We start from the raw sequence: 15,418 nt of genomic DNA on the forward strand, positions 1-15,418 counted from the left end.
AAACAAAAAACTTAAACAAAATAAATTGCCATAAAGGAAAGAAATACACTTCCCACCTAGACTATATGTCTAGTGAAAATGTCCTTTAAAAATGAAGGTAAAAGAGAGAGTCTTAACTACAGAGAACGTACTGACAGTCACCTGGAGAGAGGATGAGGGAAGGGAGAGACAGGTGATGGGGACCACGCTGTGCGCCGTTGGGAGGAGCACAGGCAATGTGTGGAAATGCTGAATTACCATATGGTACACTGGAAACTAGTTCTACACTGTATGCTAACTGCTATTTTTTAAATATCTTGCAGCAAAAGAAAGAGCACACATGTGCATGGAGGAGTAGAGAAAGCGTGAGACAGGATTTGAAGCAGGCTTTGTATTGAAAGCACAGAGCCTAATATGGGGCCTGAAGTTTACTCAAAACACACATAAATGGGGCGCCTGGGGGCTCAGTCAGTTGACTGTCCGACTTCAGCTCAGGTCATGATCTCACTGTTCGTGGGTTCGAGCCCTGCACTGGGCTCTGTGCTGACAGCTCAGACTGGAGCCTGCTTTGGATTCTGTATCTCCCTCTCTCTGCACCTCCCCCCATTCATGCTCTGTCTCTCAAAAATGAATAAACATTAAAAACTTAAAAACAAAAAGTGTAGCAAGAGGCTAGACCCAAACACCAATGTGTTATAGAAACGTACAAGGGATAAATACTGACTCAAGAAAACTATGTCAAACTGGATAAAAATAAGAGACATATGACAAGCATCAGAGCACAAAACATTTAAAGTAAATTAATGTGAAAAAGTGCAGCGTGCACACCCTAACCAGAAGGAAACAAGTTAAACTATAACATCACCTAAAGGCAAAATCATCACTGAACACAAAGGACATTTATAATAGGACCAGTCCAGCAGGAAAACTGAATACGTCTAAATGTTTATGTACCTGATAATACAGCTTCAAAATCCATAAAGAAGGAAAATAAAAAAAAAATAATTGGAGATTTAAACACGAATCTCCATCACTAAGGGAACAAATGGGGGAAAAGTAGAAGATACAGAGTATTTTAACATCACTCATCAACGCGACCTGACCGGCATGTATGTACAGAACACTACCCCCAACAAGCGCACGAAGAGCACCCTAATCTTACTAATGGTCAGAACATTTCAGGAGACAGCTCACAGGTGAGGTTATCCAGAAGACCCAGGAGTCCAACTCATCAGATAATTTCCACTCAATCCACAACGAGGAAATGCTATACCCCAACTGGAGAAGCTAGAAAGGTCAAGGCTGACATCCAGTGTGGTCACCAACGTGGAGCCGGAACACCCACATACAAAGATAGGACCGCCGTGCACACTGCCTGGCAGCATGTCCCAGAGCTGCACGCACACAGGTTCTTCAGTTCCCCTCCCAGGCGCGTGTCCTCGAGACAGGAACAAGAATGCTTACAGCAGCCCTAGCTGACGATAATCAGACACTTAGAAGAAACCAAACGTCCACCAACGTGGAATGTGTTACATGTATACAATGGCGTTCTGTACAGCAATGTGTAAAACCACACGCACCTGGCACAGTTGTCACGTGGAGCCAAAGAAAACAGATGACAAAAGGTGTGCCGTGCAGAAGAGTCTTTTCTTTGGTGTTTATTTTTGAGACGGGGAGGGGCAGAGAGAGAGGGAGACACAGAATCTGAAGCAGGTTCCAGGCTCTGAGCTAGCTGTCAGCACAGAGCCCGAAGCGGGGCTTGAACTCACGGACTGGGAGATCATGACCTGAGCCGACCTTGGATGCATAGCCAAGGGAGGCACCCAGGTGCCCCACACTGCTTCATGGCTTTCTGTGAAGCTCAGAAGTCAAGCTACCATGACAGAGTTTAGAGTGACGGTTACTCCAGGGGAGCCTGGGAGAGGGCACTTGGGGGCACTCTACGGTACTGGTCACAGCGCCTTGAACAGGGAGAGAAGGAGTTACAGCATACCTAAGTGCGTTGCGCTGCTGTGAGGGCAATTATGAATCAGAGGTTAAAAATTATTAATTCTCACTCATGTAAAAGGGGGAGGAGACTTTCCTCTTCCTTTTTTAAAAAAGAAGTTTTATTTCTTGGGGTGCCTGGTTGGCTCAGTTGAGTGCTGACTTTGACTCAGCTCATGATCTCATGGTTTGTGGGTTCAAGCCCCGCGTCCAGCTATGTGCTGATGGCTCAGAGCTTGGAGCCTGCTTCAGATACTGTGTCTTCCTCTGTCTCTTCTCTCCCCTGCTTACACTCCATCTCTCTCTCAAAAACAAACTTTGAAAAAAAATTTTTTAAGTTTTAATTTCTTTGAGAGATTTATTAAATAAGTATTTTTAAATTTTTAAATATTTTGAGAGACAGAAAGAGCACAAGCACAAAAGGGGCAGAGAGAGAGGGAGAGAAAGAATCCCAAGCAGGCTCCTTGCCATCCATGCAGAGCCTGATGCAGGGCTCAAACTCATGAACCAGGAGATCATGGCCTGAGCTGATACCAAGAGTCAGACGCTTAACCAACTAAGCCATCCAGGAGCCCCTCCTCCTCTTTTTCTAATTTAAGCCTTATTGGGGTATAATTGACAAAGCTGTAAGATATGTGTTTAAATTAAAAAAAAATTTTTTTAGTAATGGCCTTTTAATGTTTTTTTTATTTATTTTTGAGAGAGAGAGACAGCACAAGCAGGGGAGGGTCAGAAAGAGAAGGAGGGACAGAATCTGAAGCAGGCTCCAGGCTCTGAGCTAGATGTCAGGACAGAGCCCAATGCGGGGCTTGAACCCACGAACTGTGAGATCCTGACCTGAGCCAAAGTCAGAAGCTCAACCCACTGAGCCACCCAGGCATCCCAAAAAATTTTTTAATATAGTTTATTTTTGAGATACAGAGAGAGACAGAGCATGAGGATCAGAGGGCCAGAGGGAGAGGAAGACACAGAATCTGAAACAGGCTCCAGGTTCTGAGTTTTCAGCACAGAATCTGATGCAGGGCTCAAACCCACAAACCATGAGATCATGACCTGAGCTGAAGTCCAGGCGCCCCAAGATAATTAAAGTATATACTGTGGTGATTTGATATGATAAATGGACGCGTGATGAAGGATTCTCCCCATCAAGTTAGTCAACACATCCATCATGTCACTTATGTATATGTAGGAAAACATTCAAGTTTGCTCTCAGCAAATTTCCATTACACAATACACCATGTTTTACATTAGGTCCTCAGACCTTATCTTATAGCTAGAAGTTCTGCCCTTCACCAACCTCTTCCTGCTTCTCCCATCCGCCAATCCCCTCCCACAAGGATGACCCAAGAAGATATTTTGCTTAGTGAGATAAGTACCCCAATGTTCATAGCAGCACTTTCAACAACAGCCTGATCATGGAAAGACCCTAATTGTCCATCACCTGATGAGTGGATCAAGAAGATGTGGTATATATACACAATGGAGTACTACATGGCAATGAGGAAGAATGAAATATGGCCATTTGTAGGAAAGTGGATGGACCTTGAGGGTGTCGTGCTAAGCGAAATAAGGCAGGCGGAGAAGGACAGATACCATATGTTTGCACTCATAGGTCTAACAGGACAAACCTAACAGAGGACCATGGGGAGGGGAAGGGGGAAAGAGAGCTGGGGAGAGAGAGGGACATAAATCATGAGAGACTATTGAATACTGAAAACGAACCCAAGGACTGAAGGGGGAGGGGGAGGGAGGGAGGGGGTGACGGTCATGGAGGGGGGCACCTGTGGGGAGAAGCACTGGGTGTATTATGGAAACCAATTTGACAATAAACTATTAAAAAAAAGAAACCTACTGCATGGGGCATCTTAAAAACATGATTTTGATTGTTTCCTTTGCAGTGCAGAAGCTTTCTGTCTTGATAAGGCCCCAATAGTTCATTTTTGTTCTTGATTCCTATATGGAAACCAACTTGGTAATAAACTATTAATAAAAAAAAAAGCTGCATTCAAACTGAACAAGAATTAGGAACACAGGACTAAATAAATTGAGGAAGATTAGAAAAAAATGTTTAAGTCACAGAAACACAAAGTAAACAAAAGGTTGCCCCTTCATTAAGGACATTTCTTTAGCAAACGTATTGCAAATTCTTTCTCTGCCCCTTTGAGATGCACGGAAATGTCTTACTCTTGCTAGCGTTACTCTGAGCTGTACGCCAAGGAGGACAGCACCCAGCCTCGGTCTCCAGGGCCCTTTAGTTGGGGTCCTGGCTCGAAGGGGAGATCACCTGCTTGTCCCAGAGATGCTCCAAGTTTCATTACTTTTTTGGTGAAAGACAATTAGCGCTTACAAATAGTCACTTACCCCAACTACCAAGTAAATTTAGGATGAAATGCATGTATCAAATGCCGCTGCCAACTCCTGGCACAAGTTTTCACACTCCAAGACAGGCTTTTAATCTTGAGAGCATGGATGTAACCGGCTGTATCCGCCAGGCTTTATACAAAGGGAAATTTTGTATCTGCCTTTGTATCCTCTTCTGTGAATCACCGGTGATGCATTTTGACTAAGCATTAAGCCAGACTACAATCATAAAGTGTTTTTCTCTTTTGTGCAGAGGTGTTCTGCGCTGGCAGGAGATTTTGTTTTTAGTGGTGTCCCCCAACACCATGCACTTAAGATGGTCCATGCTTTATTCAGGTTACATTTCAACAAAGAACAAAGACACCCACTGCAAGATCGCCACACACGGCACCTGTTAGAAACCACACAGCAGGTCAGCAACAGCCTTGTGCGTGGGGCCTCGGCCTAGCAGAATGACCTCAGTTACCCCCAGGCTGAATCATGTAAGGACTGCCCAGACTCCCAGTTTCCTATTTACAAAGACAGCAAATTCATGAGGTTTGATATTTGAGTGCCCACGTCGTGCCAGTTACTGGAGGCACAACAGTCACAGTGCAAGCTGTCAGGTCTCACAAGGGGGACACCGAGATTTCATCCTGATCACCATTTTATTCCAAAAATGCCCAACACCTGCGGGCATGCAAATACTGAACAAACGGTTAATGCAAAGGTGGAGACGATTCGACCAAATCACTTAGACCAAAGAGTCAAGGAAAGTAGGAGGTTATCAAAACACGGCCATTCCACTCCTGGGTGCGCGCCCCCGGGAAAGTGAAGACAGATGCACAAGCACTCGTCCACCTGTGTTCTTTGCAGTTCTGTTCTCCGTGCTCAGAAGGGGGAACATCAAATCGCCGCCCCATCAACAGGTGAACGAGTGAAACGTGGTATATCTGCACAACGGAATAGTATTCCGTCATCAAGAAGAAGGTGTCAGGTGGAGATGCACGCCACCATGTGCATGAACCTCAGCAAACATCCTGCGCAGAGGAAGACACTACAAGGCTACACACCACAGCCTTCTGTTTACATGAAATACTCAGAACAGGTAAATCCATGGAGACAGAAACCAGAAGGGCTGCTGCCAGGGGCTGCAGAGTAGGAGAATGTGGGCTGACTATTTAACAGTTCACATTTCATTAGGGGTGATGAAAATATGTAGGGGACCCAAAGGGGACAGTTTCACAATCCTGTGAAATGTACTAAATACACTGAAATGTTCACATTGAAGTGGTTAATCGGGGCACCTGGGTGGCTCAGTTAGTTGAGCGTCTGAGTTCAACTCAGGTCATGATCTCAAGGTCATGAGTTTGAGCCCTGTGTCGGGCTCTGTGCTGACAGCTCGGAGCCTGGAGCCTGCTTCAGATTCTGTGTCTCCTTTCTCTGTCCCTCCCCTGCTCATGCGCTCTCTCCCAAAACTCAGTAAACATTAAAAACATTAAAATAAAATTGTTACTTCTATGTTGTGTGACTTTCAGCTCAAAAAAATTATGAGAAAGGTTTGATGAAGAAAAAAATCGTATCGGGTGAGGGGTTTAAGATGCTGGGGCCTCAGCGGGGAAGTGGAGGGTGCATGGCGTGAGGAGCTTCCGTCTCCGGTAAGCAATGCCCCCCAAAGTGACAAAACACCAGCGGAAAGGCGGGCAAATCATACTTGAATTTAAATCAAAGACTATGCCTTTCTAAACATCCCTGGATGCACATTAGAATCAGAAGAACAACTTTAAAAATGAAGTTGGGCACCCAGGTGGTTCAGTCAGTTAAGCATCCGAGTTCAGCTTGGGTCATGATCTCATAGTTTGTGAGTTCAAGCCCTGCATCAGGCTCTGTGCTGACCGCTCAGACCGGGGAGCCCGCTTCAGATTCTGTGTGTGTCTCTCTCTGCCCCTCCCCCGCTTGTGCATTCTCACTCACTCTCTTTCTCAAAAGTAAACAAACAACAACAAAAGACAGACCAAGTTTATGTCAGCTCTGCCCCCCACTTCCTCAGGAATGTGGCTATAATCGGTTTGCAGTGGGCCCCACCAACATTATTATTTCAGATGTCCCCACGTGAACTAAAGATGCTGCCTTCTCTAAGTCAAGGGCTCTTTGCTGTGGCTCAAGTATCTGCTCCCTGAACTGGGGGGGAAGCTCACAGGACACCACAAACAGAGAAGCCCCTTGATCCGCCCAAAACCTTCATCCTCAGTGGTTCATTCTCCAGATGCAAAAAAGGGAATGGCCACAGATTTCTGAGTCTGCCTCTGCCCAGAGAGGGGCCCTGGAAACACCCTGAGCAGCACACCTCAAGGTCCCCTGGTCAGGTTTGCTTCTGTCCCCTCCACCAGAGGGCAGCCCCTGAGATGTGCAGTGTGCCTGGGACCCAGGAGGGTTTTCCCTCAGTGATTAGGAGGAAGGGGAGAGGACAGGCGATCCACAAGTCCATCTTGTCATTTAAGAAGTAGCGATTTCTAGAAGAAAACCAGTAAAATGTTGACGATCGTAGGTAACCCCTATTTCTGATAAGGCAAAGACCAATAGCTTTCAGCTTCCTGTTCACAACCCTGGAGAGAATTCAAGACAAGAATAAAGACAGAGAGGGGCCCCTGGGCGGCTCAGTTGGTTGAGAGTCTGACTTTGGCTCACGTCATGATCTCATGGTTCATGGGTTCAAGCCCCGAGTCCAGTTCTGTGCTGACAGCTCAGAGCCTCAAGCCTGCTTAGGATTCTGTGTCTCCCTCTCTCTCTCTCTGACCCTCTCCTGTTCACACTCTCTCTCAAAAATAAATAAAATGTTACAAATTAAAATAATAAAGTCCTTAGTTCCTGATCACTCTCCTTCCCTGTGATTTTGTTTAAATAAAAGAAAAAACAAAGGGAAATAATGCTGTTTCCAGGGGCTGGGGGACGGAGAGTGGTCGAAGCATACAAAGTTGCAGCGCCGCTGGATGAATGGGCTCCGGAGCGCTAGTGTGCAGCCCGCACTGTAGCTAACAACGCGGGGTTTTAGGCTTAAATCATACTAGGAGGGTAAAGCCCACCTTCAGGGTTACCACTCAGAAAATAGAGGGTAGGCGGAAACTTTGCCAAGTGATGGAGTGATGGACAGCTCTATGGCCCTGACGGTGGCGATCATTTCACAGGTGTACCTCTCCCCAAGTTCACGCAGGTGTACGCATTGAATACGTATCGTCTGCATGTCACAGAAACGCCCATATACAAAAGACTAATTACAAATCCAAGAAACGATTAAAAAGGATTAAGTATCAAAGAAAAGAAAAAAAGAGGATCTGCTTAGGAATCTCTCTGGTTGGGGCAGCTGGCTGGCTCTGTGAGAGGACCCTGTGACTCTTGATCTCGGGGTTGGGAGTTTGAGCCCCATGCTGGGTGTAGAGAGCACTTTAATAAGCCTTTAAAAATCATCTCGAGTTCGGTTTTGCCAGTCTTAAAAATAAGCCCCAAGTATCTTGAAGTTGAGGTGCCTGGGTGGCTTTGTCACTCAGATGTTAAGCATCTGACTTCAGCTCAGGTCCAGATCTCATGGTTTGTGAGTTCGAGCCCCACACCGGGCTCTGTGCTGACAGCTCAGAACCTGGAGCCTGATTCTGATTGTGTCTCCCTCTCCCTCTCTCTCTCTCTCTCTCTCTCTCTCTCTCTCTCTCTCTGCCCCTCCCCTGCTCAAGCACGTGCACTCTCTCTCAAAAATAAACATTAAAAAATTTAAAATACCACCAATCATCGAACACCTACCAGAAGCCAGCCAGGCGCTGCCCTAAACCAGGGGACACAGCCTTGGACGAGATTTCACAAGCTTACAAGCTAGTCGGGAAGATTCATGTTTGCCAACTCTCTCATTAAACGCGTATGGGTCGCTGTTAAGTACAGCTGTCACATGCTATGAAGACCCGGGAATGCCGATTTGGCGAACACGAAACCACTGTTCCTACAGGAAATAATGGTTAGCATCCCGTAAGCCTCCAGTCACAGCACTGCTGCCAGCTCATCAACGCCCAGCCTGGCTTCATGTGCCTCTCGCTTTAGGACACCTTATTCAATACGTACAGCTGGTTCACTGATCCTGACCTCATAGCCCGCAGCGAGGAGCCGGGGAGCTCATCTAGGGCAGGTGTCTGTCTGCAGGGCGCATCGAAGTGGTCTTGAGCTTAAGAACACTGAACAGCACGCGAGGGGCGCCTGGGTGCACCAGTCAGCTAGGCGGCCGACTTCGGCTCAGGTCATGATCTCATGGTTCGTGAGTTCAAGCCCCACATCGGGCTCTGTGCTGACAACTCAGAACCTGGAGCTGCTTCCGATTCTGCGTCTCCCTCTCTCTCTGCCCCTCCCCCACTCATCCCCTGTTTTGCTCGGTCTCAGAAACAAATGTTTAAACAGTAAAAAAAAAAAATTTGTCAACAGCACTTCAGCAGTACACACGGAAGTCATATTAGTCATGTTACCCCCCCCCAAAAAAACACAAAAATGTAAGATACATGCACCAGACAGACCTGCAGGAAGGACATCTGTGTAGAAAATAAGATCCAACCCCATCTGGGAACATGTCTCAAATCTTTCACCGTTCTGCACGTGTGCCCAAGAAGCAAAGCAAGTGACGATTTGGGGGCAAGAGGGGGGAGGTTTACAAGTACGCTTTAGCGGGACGAGTCACAAATATGGAATCTGAGTAATGAGAAGTGACGGCCATCAGTACTACAGTGTGCCGAGTCTGAGGCGGGACCCTACAGGGCACCACGAGGCCACACAGCGAGGAGGGAAGAAAGAGAACTGTGTGAGGTTTGAAGGGTCCGCCAGATTGGATCAAGGAGAGAAGACCGGGGGGCGGAGTTCTCAGCCCATGGAATCTCCCGGTCTAGAAAGCCAGAAGCTTCAGGTCAGAGAGGCAGCCGATTTCTGCTGCAGACTAAGAAAGCACCAGCAGCAGCCTGCCCAGCTCCCGGTAAACTGGACTCTTTTGGGTCCCGCTGACAAGCGGCATCATGTCGTGTTTGCCCCTCCGAGACTTCTACCGTCACGTGGAAAACCATCCCCCAGGTTTGAACATCCACATCATCACTAACGGCAGGACTTAGTCCTTTTTTTGTTTTGTTTCGAGACTGAGTAAAATTCTGTTGCAAGTATATCCCACAGCCCAGGGTCAGTGACACAAGAATTCGGTCTAGAGGTCTGCTGTACGGCGAAGCCCTCGCAGTCTGAGTGCACTGCGCACGTGGAGTTTGCCAAGAGGGTACATCTCGCATTAAGTGTTCTCCCCGTGCAGGCACACACGCACGCACGCGCACACACACACACACACGCACGCACACAGGACACACACTTTTAGAGGTGATGGACAGATCTACTACCCCGAGGGTGATTATTTTGAGAATGTATGCCTGTGTCCACACTCGTAAAACGGCATATATTTAATATCTGCAGGGGTTTTTTAATCAACCGTACCTCAATGAAGTAGCTCTTTAAAAAGACCAGCTCGAGCCAACAGAGGAAGGGGCGCTAGAGAAGAACCAGTTTGAGCAACAGAGAAAGGGACCATAGCTCACCCGTCAGATGCCTGATCTCATGCACTTCCCAGCACCCCGGTTCAGAAAAGCCCAAACAAGTAGCCAACTGCATCCCCTCCCCAGCCTGTGATTGGCCCGCAGGCCCCTCCACAGCCTATCAGGTCTCTCTCCAAGCTCCTAGTTTATGGGGTCAAGAAGCCACGCAAAACCCAGCTGCCACACATCATCTCTGGCCCCTCCCCTTCCAGGTGTAAATCATCTCTGACCGGGACAGGGAGGCCCAGGTGTGTTTCTAAGTAAAAGCCGTGCTCCTGGTATGAATGGAGTCTTCCACTCCAGCCAAAGGCCATGCATGTGCCTTTCCCGCCATCTGAGAGCTTGAGTAGAACAGTGACAGATAAGGGGAAGAAAGGCCACAGGCCTTAAAGTAAAACCACAGAGGCCGCCTCATCTAGTGACCACTTCCTTCCCCAGCGCCCGGAACACCACCCGTGACATGATTCCACCCTACACGCGAATGCTTCTCTGGCGAAGTCAGGAACGAGACGGGATCGTTTATTCCTTCTCGGAGGCGTTAGCAGATTAAGTTAGGGATTTTAGCTAACCCTTTTAAATTTACACTAGCATTTTTAAATTGGAAATGAGGGGGGCGCCTGGGTGGCTCAGTTGGTTAAGCCTCCAACTTCGGCCCAGGTCATGATCTCATGTTCGTGGGTTCGAGCCCCGCATCGGGCTCTGTGCTGACAGCTAGCTCAGAGCCTGAAGCCTACTTCCGATTCTGTGTCTCCCTCTCTCTCTGGCCCTCCCCGCTCTTGCTCTGAATCTCTCTGTCTCAAAAATAAATAAAACATTAAAAAAAAATTTTTTTAATTGGAAATAAGGAAGCACCTAGAGGAAGGCATAAGAATTGGAAAGAAACAGGTAAAACTGTACCTGCAGAGGACTCGACACGTGTCAGAAAACCTGAAGGACTCAACGGAAAAGCCACCTCCAACATGTATATTCCTGTCATTTTCCTACATGCTTTGGCTCTTGGTCTTTGATGGGGCCTGTTGTTCTGGGACCCAAACTGGGTCCTGGTGATACTGAGGTCCTCCCTCTGGTAAAATTACCCTCCAGGCAGGGAGTGCGTTGAACAGGTGAACAAGATCATCCCACAAGCTGCTCTAGATGCTTGCAAATGGGAAGGGTCACATGAATGGACTATCTGCAGTGTCAGCCCTCTATGAGTCGGGGAAGCTCTCCAAAACCATAATTTTCCACAGTTGTTTGTCCTTCCAAATTGAAGAGATAGGGGAGCCTTTCCTTCTCAAGTTGAAAGCACCTGCAGGGACCAAGCCTTGCAGCCACGACCTGGGACAGACCAGCGATGCTAACTGCTTGCAAGCTGGTGCGTTGCAGAAGCTGATGACGCAGGAGCCCAGCAAGTGGGAGGAATGATGTTAATTCCCCGGATCTCCCCACCAGCCTATTAAAGTTGGGGGCAGGGCAGACCAAGCGCTTTTCTTTCTGCTCTGGGAGACGTATTTGATAAAGAAGGAGCCAGGGAGCCTATTTCCCTTTGGGGTGAGTGTCGTCTTTTTTTCTCTCCTGCCCCTATTTTCTGCGTCATCTCACGTTCTTAGAGTTACACTGACAGACACTTGAGTTCACCAGGTCCAGTTGGCCAGTATCGAAGATCCAAAGGAAAGCTAGAGATTCACTTTTGAAAATGACCAGCGCTGGCTCACTGGCAAAATCTTTACAGATCTCTGTAACCCAATCTTCCTGTTCCTGAAGTAAAGTCCTAAATTCTCAGCCTTATTTTCCCCTGGCTCTCAGTATCAGAGCTAGCACAATCCTGAGACCTGAACTATCAGAGGGTCTCAAGGGCGCAGAGGTCTACAGCAGTCATTAGCTGATACAAAATTTTTTTAAATCAAGAAAGCTCTTGTCACAAAGGAGAAAGAATGAGGCACAGGGTAGCACAGAAGGCAGATAAGATTACATGTACCCCAATGTTCACAGCGGCACTTTCTACAATAGCCAAATCATGGAAAGAGCCCAAATGTCCATCACCTGATGAATGGATCAAGAAGATGTGGTATATATACACAATGGAGTACTACATGGCAATGAGGAAGAATGAAATCTGGCCATTTGTAGCAACGTGGATGGACCTCAAGGGTGTCATGCTAAGCGAAATAAGTCAGGCAGAGAAGGACAGATACCATATGTTTGCATTCATAGGTCTAACAGGAGAGACCTGGCAGGGGACCATGGGGAGAGGAAGGGGGAAAGAGCTGGGGAGAGAGAGGGACACAGATCAAGGGAGACTATTGAATACTGAAAACGAACCTAGGGCTGGAGGGGGAGGGGGAGGGAGGGAGGGGGTGATGGTCATGGAGGGGGGCACTTGTGGGGAGAAGCACTGGGTGTTATATGGAAACCAACTTGACAATAAACTATTATTAACAAAAAAAGAAACGCTGGCTTCGACACCCTCCCCCCCAAGTATTCCTTTTCAGTTAGAATATCAATCAGTTCAGCCACGTGGCTTGTGCAAGACACGGCTCCAACCACTGGTTTCTGTCAAGGCTTTGGCTGAGTTTAGTTAACCCATGTAAACCTCATTTTTCTCCTTTGTAAAAAGGAGGAGAAAGGATCTACGTGATAGACCACAGTCACCCTGCTGTGCATTAGGTTCCCCAGCACTTACTCATCTTACACCTGAAAGTTTCTTCCCTTTGACCACTGTCTCCCTGTTTTCTCTGACTCCAAGCCCAGGCAACCTCCCTTCTATACTGTCTGGTCTTATGAGTTCAACACTCTAGATCCACAGATAAGTGAGCTCATGCAGTATTTAGCTTTCTGCTTCTGGTTTTTTACTTGGTATAATGTCCTCCAGATTCATCCACATTGTTGCAAATTGCAAATGGCAACTTTTTAATGGTTGAATACTAATCCCTTGTGTGTTTACCACACTTTCTTCATCCATTTACCCATCGATAGGTTTCCAAACCTAGATGGTTTCCATATCTTGGCAATTGTGAATAACACTGCAATGAACATGTGGGTGCAGATGGGAAACTGATTTAATTTTCTTTGGATGTAGATCCACAAGTGGGATTGCTAGATCATAAAGTAGTTCTATCTTTAATTTTTGGAGGCGTCTCCATCCTGTTCTCCACCGTGGCTGCGCCACTTTACATTCTCACCGGCAGGGCACTGGGGTTCCCTTTTCTCTACCTCCCAACCAATACGTATTGTTTTTTGTCTGAGAATAGGCATCTTCACAGGTGTGAGATATTATCTCATGGTTTGTTAGCATTTCCCTAGTGAGTAGTGATGTTGAACATCTTTTCACATACTTTTTGACCATTGGTACATTCCCTCTGGAAAAATGTGTACTTAGGGCGATTGCCCATTTTAATGCGGTTTTTGGTCATTTTTCATTGTTCTTGCGGTTTGGTGGTTTTGGTTTTGGTTTTTTGTTATTGAGTTTTATGAGTTCCTCACATATTTGGGATGTTAATCCTTACCACATATATGATCTGCAAACATGTCCACCCACTCTGCAGGCTGCCTTTTCTTTTTGTTGATTGTTTGCTGCACAGAAGCTTGTAGGTTTAATAGAGTCCCCTTTGTTTATTTTTGCTTTGTTGCCTAGGCTCTTGGTGTTATGCCCCAAAACCACTGCCAAGATTAATGTTAAAGAGATTTTCTCACATGTTATCTTCTCAGAGCCTTACAGCTTCAGGCAATACATTTAAGTCTTTTATGTATTTAGAGTTAATTTTTGCATATGGCATAAGATACAGTCCAATTTCATTCTTTTGCAAGTGAGTATCCAGTTTTCCCAACATTTCTTAAAGGAATTATTCTTTCTTCATTGAATATTTTTGGCTCCATTTTCAATTATTAGTTGACCATATATACATGGACTTATTTCTGGACTCCTGATTCTGTTCCATTGGTCTCTGTTTTTACATGAGCACCACACTGTTTTGATTACTATAGCTTTGTAATATAATTTGAAATTGAGAAGTGTGATGCCTCCAACTTTGTTTTTCTTTCCCAAGAATGTATTGGCTATTCAGGGTTTTTGTGCGGTTCCACACAAATTTTAGGATTGTTATTTCTATTTCTGTGGAAAATGCCATTGGAATTGTAATAGGGATTGCATTGGATCCATAGATGCAATGCATTTGGGTAGTCTGGACATTTTAACAATATTAATTCTTCTAATCCAAGGACATCAGATATCTTTTCATGTATTTGTGTCTTCAATTTTTTATCAATGTCATATAGTTTTCAGCTTACAGATCTTGTACCTGTTTGATGAAATTTATACCCACGTATTTTATTCTGTATGACACTATTGTAAATGGAAGTGTTTATTGAATGTCTTTTCCAGATATTTCATTCTTAATGTATAGAAACACAACTGATTTTTGTGTATTTATTTTGTATTCTGCACCTTAAGTCAATTTGTCTGTTAGTTCTAATTGTGTTTTGGTGGAGTCTTCAGAATTTTCTGTTTGTAAGATCATGTCATCTGCAAACAGAGATAATTTTACTTCTTCCCCATTTGCATGTCTTTTGCTTGCTTTTTCTTGCTCCTGGCTGGGACTTCCAGTACTATGTTAATAGAAGTGAGAGAGTTGGCATTTTTGTCTTCTTCCTGATCTTAAAGGAGAAGCATTTGTCTTTTCATGGTGGCATGTGGTGTCAGCTGTGCCTTTTAATGTGTGGCCTCTATTATGTTGAGGTTCTTTCCTTCCACATCTAATTTGTTAAGAGTTTTTTTAATTGGGAAAGGATATTGAATCTTTTGTCTGCATCTATTGAAATAATCATATGGACTTTATACTTCATGCTGTGGATGTGTTTTATCACATTTATTGATTTATGTTGAACCTTCATTGCACCCTAGGGATAAATCCCACTCGATCGTGGTATATGATTTTACTGTGAGGTTAGATTCAATTTGCTAGTATTTTGCTGAGGACTTTTACATCTGTGTTCATCAGATAGTGGCCTGTAATTTTCTTGTGGTGTCCTTATCTAGTTTGGGTATGAGGGTGATGCTGGTCTTGTAAAACGAATTTGGAAGTATTTCTTCCTCTTCAATTTTTGGAAGAATTTGATACTGGTGTTAATTCTTTCAGTGTTTGGTGGGATTTGCCAGGGAAGGGATCTGGTCCTGGGATTTTTCTTTTGGAGAAGGTTTTTGGTTGCTTACTTCTTACTTCTTAATGATTTGTTCATATTTTCTGCTTCTTTGTGATTCAATCTTGCTATTTTGTATGTTTCTAGGAATGTATTCATTTCTTCTTATTCAATTTCTTGAGGTGTAGTTGTTGATAGCGGTCTCTCATGATCATTTCTATTTCTGTGGTATCAGTTGTAATGTCTCCTCATTTGTTTCTGATTTTGAGTCCCCTCTTTTTTTTCATAGTTAGTCTAGCTAAAGGTTTGTGAATTTTGTTTATCTTTTCAAAGAAGACAAGAACTCTTGGGGCGCCTGCATGGCTCAGTTGTTAAGTGTATGACTTCGGCTCAGGTCATGATCT

This window comes from Suricata suricatta, chromosome 16 (genome assembly GCF_006229205.1).
Source record: "Suricata suricatta isolate VVHF042 chromosome 16, meerkat_22Aug2017_6uvM2_HiC, whole genome shotgun sequence".
Classification (NCBI taxonomy): Eukaryota; Metazoa; Chordata; class Mammalia; order Carnivora; family Herpestidae; genus Suricata; species Suricata suricatta.